At 46.2% G+C, this 13983-nt stretch overlaps 1 protein-coding gene across 3 annotated transcripts in view; it reads right to left on the reverse strand.

The window, feature by feature from the left end:
• Nucleotides 1-13983, reverse strand: part of Pld1 (phospholipase D1) — a 217470-nt gene that overhangs the window by 183147 nt on the left and 20340 nt on the right. Inside the window, exon 3 of one of the 3 annotated variants that reach the window (XM_050142100.1) lies at nucleotides 12406-12573. The exons of the other annotated variants lie outside the window; for them this stretch is intronic. The gene's annotated coding sequence lies outside the window, so the exon portion shown is untranslated. The remainder of the gene's footprint in view (nucleotides 1-12405; nucleotides 12574-13983) is intronic. 3 annotated transcript variants of the gene reach the window in all.

Raw genomic sequence — 13983 nt, forward strand, 5'->3', positions numbered from 1 at the left:
AAACACAGGAATTGTGCATATTTATGGGGTACAGTGTGACAGTTTTAAGGAAAAGTATACAATGTATCCTGATCAGGTCACAATTAATAACAAACCCATCACCACAAAACTTTAGAATTAGTTTACATAGGGAACTGGAAAATACTATATTAATAGATGATGTCAATCCTAACTGTTCCACTGTACTGTATATAGACTACCCCGCTGTACTGTGTATAGACTACCCTGCTTACTGTATATAGACTACCCCGCTGTACTGTGTATAGACTACCCTGCTTACTGTATATAGACTACCCCGCTGTACTGTGTATAGACTACCCCGCTGTACTGTGTATAGACTACCCCGCTGTACTGTGTATAGACTACCCCCTGTACTGTATATAGACTACCCCCCTGTACTGTATATAGACTACCCCCCTGTACTGTATATAGACTACCCCGCTGTACTGTGTATAGACTACCCCGCTGTACTGTGTATAGACTACCCCATTGTACCGTATAGACTACACCTCAGTACTGTATATAGACTACCCCGCTGTACTGTATATAGACTATCATGCTGTACTCTCTAAAGAATACAGATGTTAATCTTCCCATGAAAATGCATCCTGGTTCCTGTTAACCCTCACCTCTCTGTCTTCCCTCTCCAGCACCCTTCCTCGGCTCAGGGAAGCACTATTCACTGTTTACCTTATGACATTAACAGTTTAGTTTCATATATAAATAAAAACGAGTAGTATTTGTCTTTGGGAGCTTAGCTTATTTCACTTAGCATGATGCGGGGCAAATCTTTCCAGAGGCTACTATGGAAAGCGTGAATCATAAAAATGATCCAATCAGCAAAGGAAGTCTAATGATGTTGGATGTAGGAGGACACAGAGTTCTGAATGAGCAGAAGTAGATTGGTGTTCTGGGGGTAAGACAGAGGTAACTCACGGGAACACACCATGAAAGACCAGGACCTGGAGGGACAGAAGGACAGCTGGATACAGAAGGTTTGGTTCTGGGGAGAATGGGTCGTTCTTGCTGACTACATCTAGGTTCTCCATGACACACAGGTCTTTATTGAGAAAGGAAGGAGGAAATATAGGTTTGGGGAAGAAACAAAGTTTTGCAGGAAGATAAGACAATGAGGCAGGCGGATCTCTGTGAGTTCGAGGCCAGCCTGGTCTACAAGAGCTAGTGCCAGGACAGGCTCCAAAGCTACAGAGAAACCCTGTCTCGAAAAAGTAAAAAAAAAAAAAAAAAAAGACAATGAACTCACTGTGGGATGTATACAGAGTTCTGAGTGGAGGCAAGCTGAGGAGGTGGGAAGAGGCCCAATTACACGTCATCGGATCTGGGGTGGGGGGCAATGTTCTCCGGGCACACTCAGCTCTAGGGGGAAAGTGCAGAGCTCTGCCTGTGTGGTCTTGATTTTAACACGGTTGGGGTTTGCTGAAAAGTCTGAAGGAAGAGAGGCAGAGAGAAGAATCTCAAATCTGGCTAATCTTTAAAATATATTGTATGTATTCTCTATCTCTGTATGTCACTGTCTCTGTCTCTCTCTGTGTGTGTGTGTGTGTGTGTGTGTGTGTGTGTCCACCAAGGACAACTTATAGGAGTTGGCTCCCCTTCCACCATGTGGGTCCCAGAGTCAAATAGGTCATCGGGCTTCACAAAGCTCCTTTACCCATTGAGCCATCTCACCAGCCCTTATTTTAACATTAAATAAACATGTGAATCACTCATGTCTGGCTGCATTAATAAAAGTGAATTTGTAAACCCATTGAACTAAAGAAAACACCCAGTCCCAGCTTGTCTTCTGAACCAAGGAGGAGCCACAACAGGAAATAGGACATGGATTCTGCATTGTAGAATCCCACCTGCCAAGTAGGTAATTAAACAACACAGACGGCCAGAGAGCACTGAAGCTCAAGGGACAGTCTTAATGGTTTCATCCTACAAAAATGTGATGGGATGCTACGTAAGGATGCTGTGTTGTTAACTTACCCCAAATAAAGATCAGGTCCTTTATGTGTGTATACATGCATACATCTACAATAAAGACAAGAAAATACATCAACCTGAAGTTCCCACTAGAAGAGTAATCAGGACCCTTCCTGCTGACTCTCCTGCAAACGCTGCAGCCACTAAGCTAGATAGCCAACCATTTACACAGTTCCGGACACATTTCCTCAGCTTCACCATGAAGCCAAAGCCAAGTGCATGTAATAGTGACTGGCCTTCCAGTTTCGAATTTGAATCTTCGCCTGGGTTAGTGACAAATGCTCTCTAGTCATGCTGCGCAGTGGCCACCCTCCTTGGTCAGTCACAAAATTCAGGGTATTCTACAGTGTCCCATATGGTTCATTAGAATAGCGATGCTATATTAACCGTGTTATAGATGTGGGGGGGGGGATTTCACATGTGTGTACAAGCACACTTGTGTGCAGCTGTAGTATGCGTGTAGGCGTAGAGGTCAATTTTGGGTTATTAGCCCTCAGGGCATGCCCTCTAACTTCATTTTGTTTTGATTTTTCTTTTTCAGATAATCTCTCACTGACCTGAAACCTGCTCCTTCAGTCAGGCGGGCTGACTACTGTCCCTCAGTCATCTTCGTGACCTTGCTTCCCAACACTGGGGTTACAAGCTGTGCTATGCAACAATGGTCTTCTATCCTATTAAGGCTTGTCACTTGGATTGGTTTAATAAAACATTGACTGGCCAGTAGCCAGGCAGGAAGTAAAGACAGAGCTACCAGAATAGGGGAATTCTGGGAAGAGGAAAGGCTTAGTCTGCAGTCATCACCCAGACCAAGAGGAAGCAAAATGAGAATATCTTGCTGATAAAAGGTACCAAACTGTGCGGCTAACACAGACAAGAATTGTGGGCTAATTTAAGATGTAAGAATTAGGGCTGGAAAGATGGCTCAGTGGTTAAGAGCATTGCTTGCTCTTCCAAAGGTCCTGAGTTCAATTCCCAGCAACCACATGGTGGCTCACAACCATCTGTAATGAGGTCTGGTGCCCTCTTCTAGCCTGCAGGCATACATGCGGACAAAATATTGTACACATAATAAATAAATATTTCTTAAAAAAGATGTAAGAATTAGTTCATAAGAAGCCAACCAGCTTATAATTAATGTAGGTCTCTGTGTGTTTCTTTGGGACTAAACGGCTGTGGAACCCGATGGGACAGAACCTTTGTCAAGCTCTGTCAACAAAACTGCACGCTCCTGACTTTTAAAATGTGGTTTCTGAGGATGGAACTCTGGTTTTTATGTTTGCAATTTTGCTCACAGGAACCACCCACCCCCCACACACGCACACACACCTCATTAAGTATATTTTCATTACTTTCTTATTTTTAAAATTCTGTGTGTGCATGCGTGTGTGTATGTGTGTGTGCACGCACATGTGGACTTGCATGCAGAAGTACACATGCTTGTGTGCAGACACAGAGGCCCTGGAAAGCACGCAGTTCAGCTCTACCGCTCTGCACTTCACTGGAATGGAGGGGCATCTGTAGACTTCCAGCACACACAATGCCTCACGCTAACTCCTTTCACTGATGGGTTATCATCATCTTACACCTTCCAGCCTAGCAACGCACTGAACAGTTCTGACGAGTGCATAACTTCGGCAGGGAATCAGGCATTCAACACAGGTCAGAAATAGATGTGGGCCTACTGGGGAAGCTGGCCAATCACGACCATTCTGCTCCATCACCTCTGGCTTCCTCTAAGATCCCCAAGGCCGCCTGCCATGCAGAAATTCCCATGAACTATCACTTGGCCAGGCTTTCAATGATTCTGTTCATTGAGTCAGGATTCATTAGAGTATGGGTATCTGCCTCCGACACAGGCCTCCTGTCTGGGTTCCTATGCTAGAACACCGTCTACCCTGAGTAGTTTTTCCCTTTCTTCCTTTTCCCTTGGCAATACCTCCATCAACCTTGCAAAATAAATGCCTGGGTGCCCCCAAGTGGTCAATACTTCTCTCCCACGCCTACTGCAAGAGCTGATTACATACAAAACCAAACAAATAAAACAAACAAACAACAACAACAAAAAAAAAAGACCTCTTGATCATGCATAGTCTGCCTATGAGGAGATACAATGGATTTGCACAGGCGGAAAAGTTTCTGGAATATATCTCACATGCTCTGACTCACTTAGATGTCACCATTTCCAGGAAACAAAACAAAGACCTTTGTGAACGTTTATGGTAGGTGCATGACTGCTAGATGGGGGGTGGGCAGAGTATCACAGAGGAGGCTAATGCAAGTTGACAGACAGAAGCCATCTTCCTAGTAACAGGAATGGCATCCATGGGGGGAGGCGAGATGGCTCAGTGGGTAGGAGGGCATTACCACCAGCACTGACAGTGTGAACTGGATCACTGGGCCCCACCTCCCTGAAGAAGAGAAAAAACTGACTCCCAAATCTCTCCCCGTTCTCTCTCTCTCTCTCTCTCTCTCTCTCTCTCTCTCTCTCTCTCTCTCTCACACACACACACACACACACACACACACACACACACAAATAAATACAAAAAAAAAGATAATAATAATAATGGTATTCCAAAATTATCATTTGGAGAGAGTAAATATATTTTCCTGATAAGTTAATGAAATTTAGATACAAGAATTAATTTGACTTCTTAAAAAAAAAGAGAAAGATCTTTTTTTCCCCTTGGAGAAAGAGTCCTAAATAGCCCAATCTGGCCTCAATTTACTCTGTAGCCAAAGTTGACCTCAATCTTTTGATCTGCCCGCCTCCACCTGCTGAGTCTGGGATTACAGGAGGGCACTACTGCTTCCTGATTCATGGAGGACTGGGGATCGAACCCAGGGCTTTCTGCACAGTAGGCAACCACTCTACCCACTCAGTTTGATCCCATCCCTGACAATGATTTTTGAAAAGAAACTATTATAACTACAAGCCTTTAAGAACAAAATTAGCTTTTGCCTTTTCTTCCTGAGAAGAGTGACCGAGGAGTCTGTGGTCACAACACCACTGAGGAGGGCGACCGACAGGCACTACATTCAGGTTCCAAGCTCCAAATATATCCACATCGCAATAGATAACAGTAGCAAAATATATCCACACACTCCAAATATATCCACATCGCAATAGATAACAGTAGCAAAATATATCCACACACTCCAAATATATCCGCATTGCAATAGATAACAGTAGCAAAATTACAGTTACGAAGTAGCCATGAAAATAATTTTATGGTTGGGGTCACCACAACACGAGGAGCTGTATTAAAGGGTCGCAGTGTTGGGAAGGCTGAGAACCACTGCAATAGGCAATCTGCAAAACCTAAAGTACTGTGGAAATGTTTATTCTACTAGGGCTGAAATGGTGTTACACTTGTCACATCTCTCAGATAACTGACCAGGAAAGCACCGCAGGGACCCGACGGAACAAAGAGCTCTGACAGTGGCCAGTGGTTTCCACATGTATCAAAGCAGCCACTGTCAAGCCCGGCTTGAGATGACAAAGAAGACCATTTATTAATGTTTCATCTAGCTGCTGCTACTGCCCATGCTACTCCCGACGTGTTTGAGCTTAAATTCTCCGCTGTTAGCTGAGTGTGTGACACAGGCCTGTCATCCGAGTGCTTTAGAGGCTAAGGCAGGGAGATCTTGGGAATTCAAGGCCAGCCTGTGGTACAAAATGACCTGTCTAAATCAAGCAATAGCAACAATAGATAATAATCTTCTGTTAGGACAGTGGTGGTGGATCTCCGTGAGTTCAAGGTCAGTCTGGTCTACAAAGAGAGTTCCAGGTCAGCTAGGACTGTTACACAGAGAAAGCCTGTCCCCAAAACACAAAACCTTCTATTAGCAGAAGGACTAACATATGCATCTTTGGTTTTTTTGTTTTTGAGGCAGTATCTCACCCTACAGCTGATCCTAACCTAGAACTTCACTACATAGCCCAGGTTGGCTTCCAACACATGGAAATCCTCCTACCTCGTGCTCTCAAATGTTGAGGTTTCAGGTATGAGCCTGTAACCCATGGCTCAGCATCTGTTAATGGGACCTTTATTCAAATTCCCACTGAATATCTACTATGTGCTAAGAAATCCGTAGACACTGAAGGTTCAAAGTTGAATAAGAAATGGACCACAAAAAGCTGAAGAGCTCATAAGGCATGCCATGAACAGAACTCTGGGTGCAGGGAAGAGACAGACATGACCCAGCTTGCAAGTGAATGTGCATCAAGGTAGACTCTACAAAGGTACAGGATGCTTATCTACAAGAGAGGAAGAGCATCCTACTGAAAGAGCTCCATACTGGAGAGTACAAGGCAAGTTCTAGCACCAAAAATCCCTGTAGAGGAAGACCGGGGAAGTGGGGGAGGCAGATTTGAATCTAATGAGGAGCATAGAAACTTTTAAGTTCGAATCTGAGTTTTGGAAAGACCGCCTAATAAATCTGGAGGTAGAGAATGAACAGTGTTCCATGAGCTCCCAGGGCCCACGGCTGCAGAGAGAAATGCAGGGTACCTCTGAGGAAGGGCTTAGCAGAGTAGAAAGGGACAGGGAGACAGGGAGGTCAGTCAGCATCCACATTTCTCACTGAGGCAAGGAGGAGTTGGCCAGATGCATAAAAGCAGAGCGTGTAATGGTGCTCATGGGAAGAACACAGGAGAAGAAGGAAGGAGGAAATCAACAGATCCAAGCAGGCCAGGCCGCGGGTAATTACCCTGGCTGGGCTGGGTAATTCGGAGTCCAGGGGTTCCAGGAAACCTTGGCAAGCTGGAGAGGAGACAGCACTGAGGCAAGGCTGCAGCCTCCAGAGCTTCTTTCACACAAGCTGGCTGAATCAGGAGAGCCAAAGGCCACAGGAAGGCTGGTCAAGAGATGGGCTGTACCTTGGGAGAGAGGTAAGTTCCCAGGAAAGATGGAATCCTGGTCACAGGACTCTGCGCTGTTGTGATTTAAATGTGAAACGCCCTCCATAGGCCTGTGTGTCTGAGCTTTGGGTCTGTGTCGGAAGGCTGTGGGACTTTTAGGAGGTGGTTCTCTAGAGGAGGAGTGCTATGGGGGCTGGCCTCGAGGCTTTAGAGTCCAGCCTCAAATCCTGTCCATCCTCTGCTTCCCGAATGCTGATATCACCTGAGCACACATCGCGGTCTACTTCCCTGCCACAGTGGCTGCATCCTTCAAACTGCAAACCCAGAGAAATCCTTCTCCCTTTGGGTAGCTTTGTGTCACATGGTTTGTTTGCCATGACAACAAGAGAGGGGCCCAAGGAAATAACCTGAAAGTAGGGGATCCCCCAGATAATCGAGGAAAAGAAAAGCACACAAGGGCTTTTCACCAGTAAGTGAGCAGAGGGGGTTCCTTCTGAGATTCTCTTGGAGAAGAAAGCAATAAGGCCTATGGAAAGAGGCTGGAAGTTCCCCCATTGCTCCCTGTGTGTCAGCTCTTGTTCTCAGCTCTGAGAATATGGAAGTGAAAAGGGAACTTCCCTGCTCCTGTGGAATTTAGGAGATCAAGAGTTCAAAGACAGCCAGTTACACAACCTGGGCTACGTGAGACTCTGGGGAAACAAAGCAAGCGCATGATGAGGTCCTAACTCTTCATACTTACCAGGGAAATTAAAACTGCAACAATAAGTCAGAGACATGGCTCGGCGGGTAAGGGTGCTTGCTGTGCAAACCTAATGATCTGAATTCAATGGCTGGAAGCTGTGTGAAGGTGGAAGGAGAGAACCAGCTCTCGCAGGCTGTCCTCTGACCTCCATACCTGCGCCATGACATGTGTGTGCACACACAGCTCCTGCAGGCTGTCCTCTGACCTCCACATATAAACCATGGCACGTGTGTGCACACACAGCCCCCACAAGCTGTCCTCTGACCTCTATACCCGCACCATGACATGTGTGTGCACACACAGCCCCCGCAGGCTGTCCGCTGACCTCTATACCCGCACCATGACATGTGTGTGCACACACAGCCCCCGCAGGCTGTCCGCTGACCTCCACACCTGCACCATGGCATGTGTGTGCACACACAGCCCCCACAGGCTGACCTCTGAGCTCCACATACACACCATGACATGTGTGTGCACACACAGCCCCCACAGGCAGTCCTCTGACCTCCATACCCACACCATGGCATGTGTGCACACACAGGCATTTTATATTTGATAGTCTTAAATATTTATTTGTTTGTTCCCTTAGTTATTGATCAATGTGTTTGATTGCTCCATTTAGCAGATCCCTCCCACCACCTCCTGCCCTCCTATCTTCAGCTTCATGCAGAGGTTTAGAAACAGGCGCAGTCAGATGACTGAAATGCTGCCTGCTGCATTTGTAATGAGAGGTCGGTCTCAACCACATAGAGATAGACCCGGGTATTTATTAAGATAACTCCTTGCTGCTTGCATGGGAGAACTGTAGAAACTAAATTCTAGGTAGCTGCATCTTTATTTAGCTCCTTCTTGCACGCACTATATTTGCACTCTCACTTACTGCCTGCCAGACGTGGGCACTACAGAGAACACTACCAACAAAACAAAACCAGGTGCACATTTGAATAGCAATGGGGGCAAGCAAGGCAGCTGCAGGAACAAAACCTGCGTTAACACAGTAGTGTCAAGGTATCTCTAATGATCACCATTAATATGGTGATCTAAAAGGAGTAAGCGTGCACGCCTTCAGCTCCTGTCTTACTCCTGAGCAACATTCCCTGTTCTCCTCAAGAGACCACGCCCACCCTCAGCAATGTAGGTGCGGTGTGTCTGTCTGTGGTGAAACCATCCCCCAGGAAGTTCTGGATCTCTTCCTCCAGGGCTTTCTCAAAAATCTTTATTATAGCCTTTTCCCACTTCCTTCTGGCAATTCATATACTGCATGATGCCCGTGGGGCACACCTGAGCACGTCAACTTAGTGCCTTCCAAGAACAGCCACGCTCCTGTTGATCACAGGGGGCTGAGGCAGGCAGATCTCAGTGCATTTGAAGCCAACCTGATCTACACAGTGTTCCAGGCCAGCCAGGGCTACACAGTGGGACCGTTTCTCAAACAAAGCAAAATAAACACCTCTCATGAATATCTGATGACCTTCCAGCCTCTCCACCTCTGAACCACATTCTGACACGTGATTCTTGGACCAGCAGTGTCCGTCCCTGAGCTCCCACTCAGCAAAGAACAAGCACTACTCGCTGTGGGGATGAACGCAAGCCTCCATTGCGAATGGGGCCTGAAGAAAGAATGGACTCAACTGGGCAGAAGCTCCCACAATAAAGGACCATCTCTGCTTGAAGCAAACATTTACAGCGAGTTACCCATTTCCATTTCCAAGAACTTAAATCTGGGGGTGAAATGGCTCAGCAATGGGCACCGGAAGCTGGGTGCAGAGCATGAGTGAGGGTCTGAGCTCCACCTGCAGACCCACATAGTGGATCCAGAGCAAACCCCCCTCACCCTGTGCGTGCTGTGGCACACACAAAAATCAAGTGCACAGAAACGCAATTAAAGAGGAACTCTCAGGTTTGGGCCTGGTGGTGCAGGACTTTAATCCCAGCACTTGGGAAGCAGAGACAGGTGGATCCCTGTTAGTTCCAGGTCAGCCTGGTCTACAAAGTGAGTTCCAGGACAGCCAGGGCTATATGAAGAGACCCAGTTTCAAGAAAAAAGAAAAAGAACTTAAAGTGATAGAACAGTGATTCTTGCTTTTCATAAGCAAACAAAAATAAGTGGACCCCTAAACCTCCCAAGGTTCTATTATCTAAGTGACTATATTTCTACCCTATACTTCTGGCATCCAAAAATGAAGGCATGGGATTATTTTTAAGATAACTGTAGATAACTGTAGAAGATTCCTTCGTTTTAAACTTTGAACTGAAAAAGCAACACTGATTATTTTAAATAGTTTGCTAACCAAAAAAGGATTGGTAAAATACAATGTTTTAATTGCTTATAATGTTTGCTTTTAATTGTACATAGTGAAGCGTACCTAGGTGGACTTTGCCCATTGTAAATGTATGGTTTTATTATGATAAAGTCAGGAGTGAGCTGACAAGATGGCCCAGTGGGTAAAGGCATTGCTACCAAGCCTGATGACGTGTTTATCTCTGGGACACTCATGACGAAAGGAAAAACCTGACTCTGAAAAGTTGTTTTCTGGGCATTCACAAACACACCCATGGACACACACATATGCACACACGCACACACATACACACATATAGACACACGCACACACATACATATGCATCCACACACGCACATACAAACAAACGTAAAAAAATAAAGAAGAAAAAGATCAGTTAGCATATGTATCCAGAAGACCAAAATAGGTGCAGATAAGGAAAAACATTTAAGTAGTTAAAAACTGAGTTATATTTCCATTAGTTCTAAAAACAATGCTGCATTGGATGTGGTCACAATGGCAGATGACCCTCAAAATTCTTCACTCATCTCATGAAACATAAAAACATCAAGTCTTAATTACCTATGATACATGGAATATAAGAACAAAATACTAAAAAGAACAAACAGCTTAACTAGTTCCACATTGCCATCTGAGGCAATACTTACAATAGTATCCACAGAGCTCTGTCAGACAATGGAAATGAGAAAATACTCACTGACTTGGTTTTTACCCTGTATCTGTCACTACTTGGCAATTAAATAGTAAGGTGACATGTTGACTTCACTGCAATGAGCCACAGTCCCCAACATGTCCCTTCTGTGTGTGTCTAGTCAGGGCCAGACACTACAACACTGTTTCCTCAGAGCTAAAGCAGAAAAGGAGGCAGCAGTCATGTTAGAGTGTGTGCACACATGTCAGGGAAGGAGGCAGCCGTCATGTTAGAGTGTGTGCACACATGTCAGGGAAGGAGGCAGCAGTCATGTTAGAGTGTGTGCACACATGTCAGGGAAGGAGGCAGCAGTCATGTTAGAGTGTGTGCACACATGTCAGGGAAGGAGGCAGCAGTCATGTTAGAGTGTGTGCACACATGTTCCCTAGCTGCCAATCAGCTACTAACCTTGACGCTGTGAAGGGATTCTGGAGACTGCATCCAGGGTGATTAGGAAACAAGACAATTCCCCTGACAGGACCACTGACAGTTCGTAGGACTCCCACACTTCAGCGACTCAGGTCTCCACTTCTGCTCACGGTAATTCTGTCTGTACTACCTCTTTCTAGTTGGCCATCCAACCCTACAGGTAAGTTAGTCATTTCCCTGTAAGAAGCCCCTAAACACATGTAACTTACTAACCCTACATCTGCAGCAAACTTAGCTAGTTCCTGATGTGAAATCATCCAGAAAGACACTCTAGAGTCGCCTTTCACAGGGGACCTTTCTGAGTATAAAGCTACAATGGCAACGCAAAAGCAAGACTGTTACTTCAATTGTTGAAAATGAGGTTCTTAATAACTAATAGATTCGCAGAGTGGCCAGGTGCAGCAGCTTTGGTGACGAGCTTATCTAGTAAGATGTGACAGTGTTAGAATAATGAGGCATGTCTTCACAGGGAGCTAGAACCTTCCCTGCCTACCTTCATTCTTTGCCCACAGTGTGAACTGGACATGTCAAGCACCAGACTCCCTCTCCAAAAAGGACCACATCTTGGAGATGTCACATTAGAACAGCTGAGGCAGAAGGTACCTTGGTCCAGACACGCCAGTTTTCAAGTGTCTGCATCTAAATTGCTTTTGCAAGAGAAGTTGAACACTACCTTGGGAACTGCAACACTCTCAGAAAAACACAATCCCTAAGTGTCTTTCTCTCACTTTCCTGTTTTCTCCGTAAGAGACTTCTACATTTAAGTTGCTGTGTTATAGCAACTTTAAATGTCACTGCTGTGCACAGGGGACACGTTAAATGTTTAAGGGGATAAGAACAGACACACAGCCTCAGTAAAAAGCCCATCCTTATTTTTACACGCTTCTAGGCTTTGGCAAAAGAATATGAGAAAAGTTTTTACCATCTGCAATAAATGCCTTACAAAGCCACAAACTTTAATTCCCATGGAATAGAATTTCATACGGCAAGCCTGTGGTTATATCCAGACTTGCTTGTTCTCACTCATCCCACAGATCTGTCTGCAGAAAATGTACTTTGCTATATCTCCCGATAAGGGCACTCTTCTCCATGGTAGAACCATCTTATTTCCCAAACCAACAACCTCTTACATGTCCAGGGCATATCATTACATTTATTTATTCATTGTGTGTGTGTGTGTGTGCATGTGTGTGTGTGTGTGTGTGTGTGTGTGTGAGAGAGAGAGAGAGAGAGAGAGAGAGAGAGAGAGAGAGAGAGAGAGTTTTTCTGTGTGTGTATCACAGCATAAGTACGGAGACCAGAAAACAACTCAGGAGAGTCAATTCTCCCATTCCACCATGTGGGTTCCAGGAATGGAACTGAAGTCATCAGGTTTGGTGGCACACACCTTTATCTCCTGAGCCGTCTCACGCCTCTCCAGTGTGCTCTGTGCTGAATGCCAACCTCGCAGCCATTCAGAAACATATCTGTTCAGGAGTCCTCTTCACACACCAGGAGGGACACACATGCTGGGCCAGCCTGAGATCTACCGTGTCACTAGATCACAGTGAAGAACCTGCTGGACACATCAGGCAGGGGACAAAGGAGAGAATTACAGCACCAGGCAGTGACAAGGGGAAAGGAGAGACTACAGAGCAGACCTGCAGAGACCTTCAGCTCCTAGGGCTGACTGTAAAAGGCGAGATCAAAGTACTGACAAGGCTCGATCGTGTTCACAGGCCATTCCCCAAACTGCAGCAAATCTGATCCCTCTTGAGAGGCAGGAGGGGATGATTCACAGATCACGATGCCAGCTCTGAACGGATGAACAGCACAATGGCCGGCCTCTTCCCAGCCTGGGTCACAAAGCTGGGTCACAGTGCTGGGCCCAGGCCTCCTTCCTCTCACATCCTCTTCAGCCGGGGTCCTGGCTTCTGAGTTCTGGGCTTTTCTGCCAACACCCTCCTTTAAACACTGATGTTGCTTAGAGTTCTTCTTTCTCTTTATGTCTATTTGGCACCTAAGTCTCTTGCCATTTTGTGTCCACAGAGAAGGAAGTCTAGGAGACATTTGTAAACTTAAAGCCTCCCTCTTCCATACACCACCCTCCCTCTGGTCTACCCAGGACCCCCTGAATTCCCACAGGCATTTATTTCATCAAGTTCAAATCAAGTGTATTGAATTTTTAAGTGGTCCTCCCTCCCTGTCCTATGCCTAAGTCTAAGCTGATTCCAATTCAAGCCCTGGCCCCACCATGCAACCAGCAACCAGGGCCTTGGCCATTTTTGCCTATTTGTCTGCACATCATCTATGAAGTATGGGGGAGGGGGAGACACCTCAAAAAGAAAGTCTGAAATTCTAGGAGCAAAATGGATCAGTGTGCCCCTGGGGATCTACAAAGGGAGATGGGTCTTAAGCCCAGAGCTTGTAGGAGCGTTGGAGGGGGAAGAGCCTGTGTTCTGGCCTAAAGGCAGACTGCAGCAGCCACTGCAGGAAGAGGCCACAGGAAGAATTAGCAAGGGCTGCCTCTCCCCCTGCTGATATGAGTTCCAGGGACCCAAACCCATCACCTCCAGGCTCCAGGCAATATCGGGAACTAGGTACGTACTGCAGAGTGCAGATAGGACCCCAGCGTCCTTTACGGTCCTAGATGCTCACACTTGAGAATACGAATCCTGGCGCCTGACCTGCTACAGGTAGTGAGTGGTCACCAGGTGGTGGGTGGTCACCAACTAGGTATGGGTGGTCACCAGGTGGTGGTCACTGGATGGTGGGTGGTCACTAGGTATGGGTGGTCACCAGGTGGTGGATAATCACCAGGAAATGGGCGTTCATCAGGTGGTGGGTGGTCACCAGGTGTGGGTGGTCACCAGTTGTGGGCGGTCACCAGGTGGTGGTCACAAGGTATGGGTGGTTACCAGGTGGTAGGTTGCTACCAGGTAGTGGGTGATCACTGATGTGGGAGTGTCATATATCAATCTGTTGA

Source organism: Alexandromys fortis, unplaced genomic scaffold (assembly GCF_014885135.2).
Source record: "Alexandromys fortis isolate MF-2015 unplaced genomic scaffold, M_Fortis_MF-2015_v1.1 scaffold_41, whole genome shotgun sequence".
Lineage (NCBI taxonomy): Eukaryota > Metazoa > Chordata > Mammalia > Rodentia > Cricetidae > Alexandromys > Alexandromys fortis.